Source organism: Phalacrocorax carbo, chromosome 12 (assembly GCF_963921805.1).
Source record: "Phalacrocorax carbo chromosome 12, bPhaCar2.1, whole genome shotgun sequence".
NCBI classification, from domain to species: domain Eukaryota; kingdom Metazoa; phylum Chordata; class Aves; order Suliformes; family Phalacrocoracidae; genus Phalacrocorax; species Phalacrocorax carbo.
The window spans coordinates 21,053,536-21,065,376 of record NC_087524.1 but is presented as its reverse complement, the minus strand read 5'-3'; positions in this window follow the sequence as shown (position 1 = coordinate 21,065,376).

The window sequence follows — 11,841 nt, the reverse complement described above, 5'->3', positions numbered from 1 at the left end:
AAAAAAGTGGAGTTTTTATGAGTAATGGACTTAACCTAGTATTCGCACATCAGTAGAAAAAATACCTGTAGCAGTAGCTCACCATAGGTGTCTCCATCATAATTCTATTAAATGCACTGTACCACTTAAAAAAAAGGAGCCAGGGATGATGCATGACCTGCTCATGCCCCAGAATCATAACAAGAGGATTTCTTTAGTAAAAATGAGGCAGAAGACGCCATGTGAGTGAACTCTGCCCAAATGATTGTTTCCTGGTTTGTACAAATAATCTCTTGCCTAATTAAGTGCTAAGGAATTCAACAAGCCAATTATTTTTAACCTCTGGCGTGCTGCGGAATGATTTGTAAAGGGCGGGGGGGGGTGGTGATGTTCTAAAAAAAATGACCCAGGACTAAGTTTCAGCAAAAATTGACTGGTTTTAGATGGAAAAGATAAAGGATTAAGCTGCCTGCGATACCTAGGAGTGCGGTCCAAACATACACAAGTCTCCCACACCCATCTAAAATACAGGTCCTCCTTGTCCTCTGAAGATCCAGTTTTTGCAGGCTATCTGCACGGGGCTCACTGTATCTCGTTCTGGGGCGGTTGTCAGGATTTGACCCAAAAGAGGTGCTGTCAGCCAGCTGCTAATACAGATTGCACGTTAAACTATCCTGACATTTATGGAAAAGCAAAAAAAAATAAGATCATCCCCCATGTAGATGGATTAGCTGCTGCTCAACGGGCTCCGCAGACGTGCGGCAATAAGCAGTGGAGGGACTGTGTTTCTCCACACAAATCTACAGTACTTCTGCCAATGCAAATATTAATAATCAAGATAATCGTGTTGATTTTGGACACTCCCTTGAGAATGCCCTCTAACCCCAGCTTGGCAATTTTCGAAAGACGTAATCTAGCACGGCTCTGAAACCTCCGTCTCCCCAACCACTCTCAAAAGTGCTGCCGTGGGTGCTCGGCGACGGTGAGAACAGGACCCCGCAGCCCACAAACACCCGGGAAGCGGCAGAAAGAGTCAACAAGCAGCCAAGGGCCGGCAGGGGCTGGGAACCATTGCTCCCGGCTCCTGCCCTGCCCCGGCCACCTTGCACCCAAATCCCCAGCTCGGCTGCCCCCGCCGCCCCGCTATTCACCAATACACCAGACACCCCAGCGACAGGGGAGGATGCCTTCGGCCTGCAGAGACCCCAGTCCAGTACCAGCCCCTACCCTAATGCGCCAGCACCTTTAGGAGGTGCGTTACGCCGGCACCCGAGCAGCATCCCCGCAAGGGGCTCGTTTGGTGTGCAGGGTGCCAGAAATTGTCCTTTTTGCAACACGCGCTTCGGCCGCCCTTGATTTTGCGGTGCAGTGATCCCTCGCTACTCAGTTTTTAATAAGGGGTCGTGCAGAGTTTTGCAAGATTAAATCCGACCCCGGCAGCATGGGCTGGTTGATGTGAGGATGGCTGACGCGGGGGGCCTGTGCCCAACGTCCTCGGAGCTTCGCTCCTGGTTCAGCTGGGGCCCTGCCTGGTGATGATATGGCCTTTTTTTATTTGCATCCGTGAAAAGGTGACGTGAAACTCTTCTCCCTTGAAAAATGGGCTGGCATACGCCGCCCTAGCGGGAGCGGTGGCGTTAAGTACTGGTGGTCAAGACCTGATGGAGAAGTTTGAAGCTCTGTATCCAATAGGTAGATGATACCTTCAGGTGAAGAAGGGAACAAAGGAGCAAGGTCTTGTTTTTTCCCTGCTAGGAAAACATATCAGGTCAGCGACCTGTACACAAATCCAGGGCAAGCTGCTGCCTGTGCAACCACCATGTACCATGGGGCCGCAGACCCAGAAAATCCTTCCAGACCCCTGACCGCAGTACCCAAACCCACCTGGCAGGCAGGGAGAAAGGAGCAGAAATTGCTTCCACGGCTGCGCTGGTGTGCAGTGATTTGCTGACTTTTCCGACAGGCACACACATACCTCCCAGACAGGGCGATGCAGCCGTCGGAGTAACTGCACTGAGCAGGACAGGATCTGCCCCCACCCCCCCAACCCTCTTCCCCTCCTACACGCACTTTAATATGGAGTAAATTTAGCGCTCCTAGAAGTTGCCAGATTGATAGCAATGAACCCTTGTTTTTAAAAAACACTTAATAGCTAAAACTCTTCAAGAAAACAACCCGCGCTCCTGACTTTTGTACAGCTGAGGCTGCGCAGAATAAGCAACAAAACAATAAATATGACCTTTTTCCCCCATAAATGTCCAAACACAAGCCTGCTCTTGGGCTGCAGTGTTTGCGGCCTTCTTGCCATGCAGAAGGGCTTTTTTCTAACAGTTTTTTTTTTGGTGCATCTAAAATAGTATTTCCAGCTGCTCTCCATTGCCCTTCAGCCGCCCAAGGGACTGAGCGCTCTCCCTTCCTGCAAAACGGGGAGCACAGCGGGTGCCCCAAGTGCTGGCGGCTCTTGGGGTGCAGCCCACAAGGTCACGGGCGTGGGGTGGGCTGGGGACAACCCGGGCCCTTCAGATTTCAAGGGGGACGCCAAGTTGTGTGTGCTGTGTGTGTCCCCCCTCCCCAACTCCTCCTTTACTTTTGGCAGGGAAAAAATAAATAGGTTTCACATTAAATGCCGAGAGTTAGACGAAATTGTTCGAAAGCTTAAGAGTGCCATCGTGTGGATAAGGGACTCGGTGTCCCCGCTCCGTGGGCCTGGGATGGGAGTGGGGTTTGGTGGTGCCCCCGCAGCCCCACGCCCCGGCCGGCCAGACCCCCCGGCTCAGCGTGGGCCCCGGCCGGGGCCGGCACACAGGCCCCCCAAAAAAGCCACAGGTGAGGGATTCAAACCCCGGCCGCCCCAGCGCGGGGGTATTTCACTTGCAAAAAAATACCACCCCTCGGTTTTCTCAGTATCCCTACACGGAGCATCTCAGGGGCGGTGGGATTTGGTAGGAGGCAAAAATCTGACCAGGCGCCAGACAACGGCAGCCAGAGCACGGGATAAACCTTCCGAAATGCCCGAGTGACTCGTGAGCACCAATCCCGGCAGCTTCCAAGGGAGCCTGGCAGCCCAGAAAAGGCAGAAATGGTTTGGAAGCCTCTTCTTCCCCCACCAAAAATAGTTATCTTTAATTTCCTAATGCCTCTATTTTGGGACCTCACTGACTCACCCGCTCCAGACTTGCAATACTCTTCCCCTTCTTTATTTTTTTTATAATTTTTAAAAAAATCATCGTTATTTTTTATTATCATTGCACTTTATTACTGGTTTAACCTTTTCCCTTTTTTGTTTATAGAACACACTTTGTCCTGGCACAAATCACATGAAACTAAATAAACCATGTTACAGGGAAGCAAGAAGAAAATAAATGTCTTCATTCTGAAGCCATTTCCTTTGTGCTTTTGGACTCCAGGGCTATTTGTATCTTGGAGTTTCACATTTTACTTGCTTTTAATCACCAAATTAAAAAAAAATAAAAAGATTAACTGCTATTTGTGCCTGTGGTTTAGTAGTATGCAAAAGATTATATTTCTAATATTAAAAAACTCTAAGGTTTTAAATTTCATATATCTTTCAGTAAAAAATGGAAACAACTAATTTCCTAAAGCCGGCTACAGTTTCACAAAAAAACAACAGGTAAGGATATTTTTTTTTTCTTCAGATTCGAATGGAATGGGCAGGCAAAGACATTTCCCTTTTTGTTAAAGCGACCGATGTTAATTACTGAACTACTGCCAACAAGCTATTTAAAGGCATGGGACTGATCCTTCTCTGAACTTGATGGCCTAATTCCTTCTCAGCGCAGTAGGTCTGGGCTAAATATCTGGGGGGGGGGGGGGGGGGGTTGTCAGATGTTTTTAAGCCAGGTCCATTGAAGTCAATGGAGTGACTCACGCTGCCTTGACGAGGGTGGCATCAAGCCCCCAGAGAACATCATCTCCTTATATATCCATTATTAAACAATCCAGACCCCAAATTTGACCTGCCTGCCTTGAAACCGTTATGCTCTGCTAAAGAGCAGCCTCCGGATCCCAAGGATTTGCTTCTTTTTTAAAGAACTCCTGAATTCAGACACCGCAGGGTTGGGGGTGGGGGGAGGAGGGCGGGATTGATACTCTTACCATAAAAAAACCCCAAAGCCACACTCAGGAGAAAAAAAAAAAAAAAAAGCAGCATTTTACCCAAAATGCTTTCTAGGAGCTGGCGGGGGCTTATGCTCCCGAGTGTGAGACAGCAGCTCCACGGCTCCCCGCCGCTCGCCTTCGTTGCCAGGGCAGGTTAGGCGAGTGGACCTGGCTATTGCAATAAGATGAAGGAAAACAGAAAGTGAGAATATCAGGGTAGAAAACTGCATCTAATTTGTTTTAAATTCACAGAAGTCTTAATCTTTTGGGACGTATTTTTACTTTACATATTTGTTAATGCGAAATGTTCCCGTTGCCAAATATGCTTAATATGCAAGCGGAAACCGATTCTGCTTTCACCTCCTTACTCTTCTTAAACCAAAAATAAATCTGCTTTTGCATTGCACAGATTTCCCTCAAACACCCATCCTTTAAAATGCCAGCTGAGAAAGTATAAGCACAAATGCCACCGGGAGGGTGGGATTTTCCTTTGTTGTAAAATATGTTGTGTCAGAAAATTCCTGCTTTTCTAACCAGATATTGTTGTGGGTTTGGGAGAAACAGTACAAAGCTTTTAACGCAGGGCACATTTATTTCGAGTGTTAAATCTCAGCAACTGAAAGTGGCTCTTATAAACTTCATTTTAAAAGCAGACTAGACGCGGGCTATTACAGCCCTGAAATTGAATAATTCATATTATTTGCGATCATTTAGGAAAGCTGCTGAATGCGAACGAATAAATATTTTGAAAAGTACTGAAATCTGTCCTTCAACAACAGGGGAAAAGAGACGTGCCAGCAGCGAGGAAGAAAAGCATCTCTCCGTCAAACAAACGCGTTCTGCCGCGCAGGATTACGCAGGAGTAAAGGACCGGTTTAAAGATCATCTGCCCGGTTCTGCCAAAGAAGAAGTCTGGTAGAAAAATCCTCTCCGGATGGCCATAAATGAGTCTCCCCCGCCCTCGGAGGGCCTAAATCAAACAGGGAAAAGCCCAAACGAGGGAAAAGGCTTCCCCCAGGAAAAGCAGCACCCTGCCGAAAACGTCCCAGCGACCCCCCCGAGTACAGCTTTAGCTGCACAGACCAGTCCAAAGCTCAAAGCTATTTAGGGTCTGGAACAAGCCCTCTCTAATAGGCATTACTTCTATTACTGCCTTTGTCATCAGTCATATGATGGTAATAAAATTTGTAACTGTTTCACTTACACTAGCGCTGCGATTTACCTAGTCTAATAGACAATGCAAATGCTAAAAGGCACATATACATCTTCATTATATAAGCTGGTGCCTGAGTCATTTTCCTCCAGAGACAGTTTTATTCATTTTTATACAATTTGCCTACTGTACAGTGCAGATGGTTTCTATTAAGTAAAATATCTGTTTGCTTCCAAATTTTTAGTTTTCATGATTAAATTACTTTAAAATGATGGTACATTGTATTATCCTCTTTCATGACTTAATTTAGTTGCAATAGCACAAGTATAAACTCTGAAACCCAGTTTCATCCACTCAGAAAATGGGTATTTTGACCACATGCTGAGGATTTCTTGGGTCTGTTTTAAGCGTGCTGCAGTATTTTTCCCGTAAGCCTCAACTATGAGAATTATTTACTCAATATATAACTTAACAAAGGATTTAAACAAAAGCATTGGACAATACGACGGAAAAAGGAATTAAAAAATTGCGGAGTTATTTTTGGGCTGCGGGAAACCCGCCGCTCATTAGCTGGCGAGCATGTGGTGCGAGGCAAGGCCACGGCAGAGGCAGGGCGGCGCGGCGCCACGTCCATAGCTGTGCTGCCATCGGGTGGATGGCTGGGAAAGCTGCACGCTCCCACCGCCCTGCGCAAGCCGGGTTTTGCAGGGACCACCAGCATCTGCGGCCACCCCATGGCCCTGCGGCCAACCCCATGGCCCTGCGGCCACCCCATGGCCCTGCGGCCAACCCCATGGCCCTGCGAGCGGGGACATCTCCTCCTGCAGCAAGAACAGGCATCTTCCTCAGCTCATCCATTCGCTCACGCGAATAACAACGTCCCGGGGCCGCGTCTTGCTGCCAAGGCGTTCCCAGGACAAGGTCCTGCGTGAGTCTTTACTGAGTTGGTGACAATCGCTCGCAGCCAGGTACCACTGTGCCTCAGCAGACGTCGCTGCCCACCACCGGGGTTTCTGCCAGGTCTCCCGAGCCCCTCCGCTCCCCCGCTAACACAAGACCAGGTTCCTGTGCCCGTACAGCGGCCCGGGGCTTTGCACAGGGCCACCCCACGCGTGCACGTTTACCACGACCTTTTCCATGCTGAAATCCTGCTGGGGCATGCAGAAAGCGAAGCACCAGCTCCTGTCACACGGTGCTACATAAAAAGCAACTCTGGGGTGTAATTCTGCCATGTTTCGCTGCTTTTGAAATTCATAGAGGTGGAAAGAGGTGCAAGAACCTGACTGTGGGGTGGGGAGGGGGGAACGCCATGCCCTGGCAGGGGTCGGCTCCCTTGGCAAGTACCCCTGCGCTGACTTTGGGGGCAGCAGAAAACCCCCTGGCATGAAAGGCTGGCACAAAGAAACAAATAAAGACAAACTACAGGTGTCTCTTAGCCAGTCCTTGATGCCAAACGTGAGCTAAAAAGGAGCTGACAAAGCTTTTAGACTTTTGTGGAGCTTTACTAGATGCCGGCAATGCAAGCAAGGCAAACTGGTCAGGGAGGGAGTGAGCCAGTGCCACGATCTGCCGTGGCAATAGAAGTTCCCTCCCAGCGACTGGAGGAGAGGAGCAAATCCTAAACAAGTGGCAAGCCCCAGGAAAGCTGATACAGTTCTGGTGGCTCGTGCAAACAGTAGCATAATCCCTTTCTGTTCTCTTCCCAAACCAAAAAGAGAGCTTGTTGTGTCTGCCAGAACATACAAATCTTCTGGAGGAAGATAAGAGAAAGAAACATACATCTGTAGCAAGTCTCCACAACGTCAAGTAAAAATCCATTATCAGTCCAGATAATCTACTGGCAATGGCAACTCATACCCATAAATCAGACAAAGCAAAATATTGCTTTCATATCCATTTGAGATGTTCAGGGAAATAAGGATCTCGTCCCTTCAGCTGACACAAAAATTATCTTGTATATCAGAAAAGGCGGATTTTGAATGTCAGCAAAAATAAGAGCATCTGTTATGTTCAGTTCTCCGCTGCCTTTGTCCTCAACAGCTGCCGTCAGAGGGACATAGAGCAAGCGTCTCACCACGAAACTTCTCCCAACGCCCGCTCTGCATCCCCAAACGCCACACGGAAGGAGATAGGAGCACCCTGGCTCCAGCAGCAGACCACTGGCTCAAAACACCAAGCGGCCAAAAATAGAACGTGCCGCAAAAGAGAAAAACTGGAAGTCAAACCCTTCACCGCTGCCTCCAACTTTGCAGGAAAGGTGGCTGGTAAGAATGCGCAGAGGAGTCTGGGAAACGTGGTTGCACGCATACAGGAGAACGGAAAGCAACCACCACCGCAGATCATGACACAGGTTGTAATCTTACCGCTGTCTCACCTCTAAATTCAGAGATTTGTTGAAGATGGGAAGCAGGACATCAACATGTACCACATGCAGGGTATCACTGAAACGTACAACTCCTGGTTTTCCATCTGCCATCTCTCGACACGGTAAAGAAATTCCTCCTGCAACATATGAATGCTCTTCTATTTCACAGTTTTTTAATGGAAAGCAAATAAAAACCCTCAAACTTCGAACTTATCAAAACCATCTTGAATAGTCTTTCAAAAGCCACTGTTTCTGATGGTTGCGCCAGCTGCACCTAATCATGCCAAATAATTCATTCGCAGTTATCCAGTGAGCTTCAGGAAGTAAGCAGAGCGACTGCAGTTCAAATCCATAGGATGATTATATGTGGTTGATAACACGGGGAAATGTGATTTCCAGCTGAAACAATACTGTGAACAAATTGCAGGTAACCAATTTAAGTAAAGCCAACATTTTTTTTTTTCAGAATTAAGTCCCACCATATGATAACCACAGAATGAAATCATTTCCTGACTCCTAACGCACAACCCCATTCTCTGGCTACGTGGGATTTGTGCAAGTACAATACCCGAATTATGCAATTGTGAAGCTCCCAGCAGATGGATGATGTCACGGCTTCAACCAGTGCTCTGTGTGAACCACGTCACTGAAGAAGAGTGGACTGTGCTGGGCTGACACGCAGTTAGCCAGAAAAAGCGCTGACCTCAAATTATTCTGAAGACACCACTCCAAGATTTTAATTTTTGAGCTCCTGTGCTCTTTAGATTTCCATTAGCAATTTAATGCACTCCCAGGACAGGACAGAACTGCAATGCTTGTGAAGGTTTCTGGTCCCTAGAGTCAGCAGCAGTTTGAATTTTAAGTTCACCAGGAAGTTTTGAATGTACTGAAAAAATGGATTCTGCAGAATAAATGAAATATACTGAGGTGCCACAGCAAAAGTACTAAAGGAAATTAAGTGTTGAAACAGTGCTACAAAGCATAAACAAAATCAAAATCTTAATGCACAGAGCTCTTGGAGAAATATCCAATAATTTCTTAGGGCAAGTGAAAGGGGAAGAAAGCAACACAGTAGTTGTAAAAGGCACACTGATTTTCAGATAACAAGTAAAATTAAGATGAACAAAGGAATCAGGACTACAAAAAAAAAATGTAGAGTGTGGAAGATGGTCATCCACAGGGTCTCAGCTCTTCCAGTAGCCCAACACCACCAGTGTCCCTGGGTAAGGAACACCACAGAAACAAGACCTGCGAGTACAAACACTGACAGGCGGTTCATCTCGAAAAGAAATGTCATACCTGCTCTGGAATCGATTTCTCTCTTAAATATAAGAGGACAGGATACAACCTGATGGCAAAAGGGAACAAAGCTACCAAACAATCCGACCATGGGAAAGGGGTAACGCAAACACCCCTGTCATCGTCCTTCCCGCACATCGAGGGGACAGAGTCGCTCACAGAAAACCAGAACTGGAAAACTGGGATGGAAACAAGCTCTTACCCTGAAAGTGCGGTGGGCTTCTGAGCAGCTCTGAGTCCAAAAAGAACATAAGACAGAAAGACAGGATCCAGTCGAGCTTTCAATGAATGAAAACAAGACCAAAGCAGAAACGCTCCCTCCTGCTCTGTTCAAGGGACAGAGAACAAAATAATCAGCTAAGTGTTAGTGATGTAAAACGCAGTCGCACCAATAAAAGCTCTTACCAACAGAAGCACTCCAAGCAAAGCTGCCTTCACGGTTGCTGTCATTGCATTTGAAGTGGTTTTAATGCACAACGATTACTTGTACTTCAATGGCACACAGGGAAGCAAAGGAGTGTTGGGATTCAATGCTCTTCATTTTCGATCACATCCGAGTGAAGGTCCTTCTTCTAATGAAGAAGGAGCACTTGTCCCAAAACACATTTCATTGCACAGACTCCCCGTGGCACTGTATTATCGTGATGATTTGGAGTAACAATGCTTAAATTAGAGTGTAAATGCAACATTTCTATTGCATAGCAGAAAAACTGAAGAGCAGATGAAAAAGGAAAACTATTCTCTTTGTGGAAGAAAAAAGAAACACTTAAAAAATATTAGTAGCGTACACATTTTAACCCATACGAGTGCATTAATGTCTAACAACTAGCACTACTGCAAATGGCAAGGTAGCTAATTAATACTCAATTCAGAAAAATCCTTAGCCCATAATCTCAGCAGGACTATTCATGTGGCTTTGGGATCCAGTTCTTAAAGGGAAATCAAGTCTTTAACTTAAAGTACTGGAGTATGAGTCAAGAAACATACTTTTCAGGCTCTGCTTCAACACAGCCCGTCGCTTACGCAGCCTGTGCATCGATTAAAACCTTGTAAAACAGTGCATCACTTCTGTGTTTGGAGATAAAACCTTAGAAGCACTGAGATGGTCCGAGATGGCTTTTAAAGCACCTGATATTTTGGTTGAAAGTACAACACAAATAGAAGCCTTTCGTAGATATTCACAGATCAAGGTCAGTAGACCACTAGACCCGTTCTGCCATCGCATCCAGAAAAGTAAATACACACCTTTGTTCTCTGAAGTTAATCCAGATTTGTACCTCCTGTAATCAAAGCCATGACTTTAGCTTCAGCCAGGTGGCCAGTCCAGCCTGCCTATTTTCTGTACCTTGTAGGGTAGCAGTCATTAACCTCATGATGGACTCACAGTTCCAACGGTAAAGAACTTGCCCCATCTGCTGAATATCTCAGGTTCTGGTAAAACAAGTGGATCCGTCCTGGCTGCCGACCAGCCAAGAAGTAGAAAGATTTATGAAAATTCTCAAGAAAACATTTCAAATGGCTGTAACAGAAAGGAAATCCATGCAACATCTGAATCGCAGAATTATTACCCAGCCACTCCTTACAGTATTACCAGGGTCCCTCCAGCAACTACATTATTTAATAGACCATTTAATAGACTACTACGAACCCAGTTGTCTTCATTACAGCAAACAGGCAAATGCAGGGATAATGGAGCTACTCTGCGAGTGGAACAACTGCTTGGAACAAAAGGTGAACCAACACACTGACAAATGGAGAAGCCTCGCAACTGGCAGAAGTGAGAATGCATTATACAGGCTGAAAACCAGAAAATTTCAGGTACTAAACAGCTTAATTCTTACAGTATCTTAGCAAGTGAAAATAAATAAATCAACAAATATGAATGGGAGGGGGAGGCATGTGGTGCTAATTACCCTATATATATCACAGTTTAAAATACTCACACAGAGGTTGAACATTTTTAGAGGGATGAGTCAAGATGCTGACTGTTTCTTAAGGACAACCCCAGCACCTACAAACAATCAAGATGGAGACAAGGTCCGGAATTTCACATCGTTCTTACAGAATACAGTGATTTAATGTTTGTAGGGTCTCGATTCAATTCCAAAACACAGAGCCACAGGGCGTCTGACCCAAGGAGGCACCGAACACAGGAAAGAACAGAGACAAGCACGTTCAGCAGCACGCAGGAGTGCTCAGCACGTTACAGCACCAGTTCCTAAATCAGCTCTACCCACGACGCTGCTGAGGCACTGCTGGCAGTGCTGGATTCAGTGGCTGGATGAAAACTCACGAGTGCAGCGCTGACCCGAAATACCACAATAAGGCAGGCAACCAGGGTAGGCGTAAAGCTGTTCTCCACGATGCAAAAACTTCAGGATTAAATAAAAAGGGGAGTCTCTTCAAACACTAAACATGTAGCACTTTTCACAGTGAGAATTTTGAAGAGCTGCTAGTTGAGAAAATACATACCAAAATACAAATTTACAAAGAATAACTTCCTCCTTCACAGTTTCCTGCACAGCTCAGCTTAAATAATGACTTAGCAAACAGCCCCAAGTTAGGAGCAGCTGCCCCTGAGCCTGAGTCTCAGAGTGGGAAGGCATTCCCTGCCTCCTCCTTGTGATAATACAGGAAAGCGGATTTCTCCCCTGCTTTGGGGCAATAGCACAATCCTCCGTGGCATCTATCAAGGTTGGAGAGCAGTGGGGAAGAGTGCCAGGGCTCCCGCAAGAGACCCCAGGAGGAGATATGAGGTATTATTTCTCTTCCCATTTACCCCCTTGGGCAGACAGGTCAGAGCTGTGACAGCCGTTCCTTGTGGCCTTCATGTTAACGCCGTTTTGCGTCCCGTACTCGAAAATCACATCCTGGGTATCTGTCACCGAAGGGGCCTGCAACGTTTCTGACACAGGTTTTTAACTAA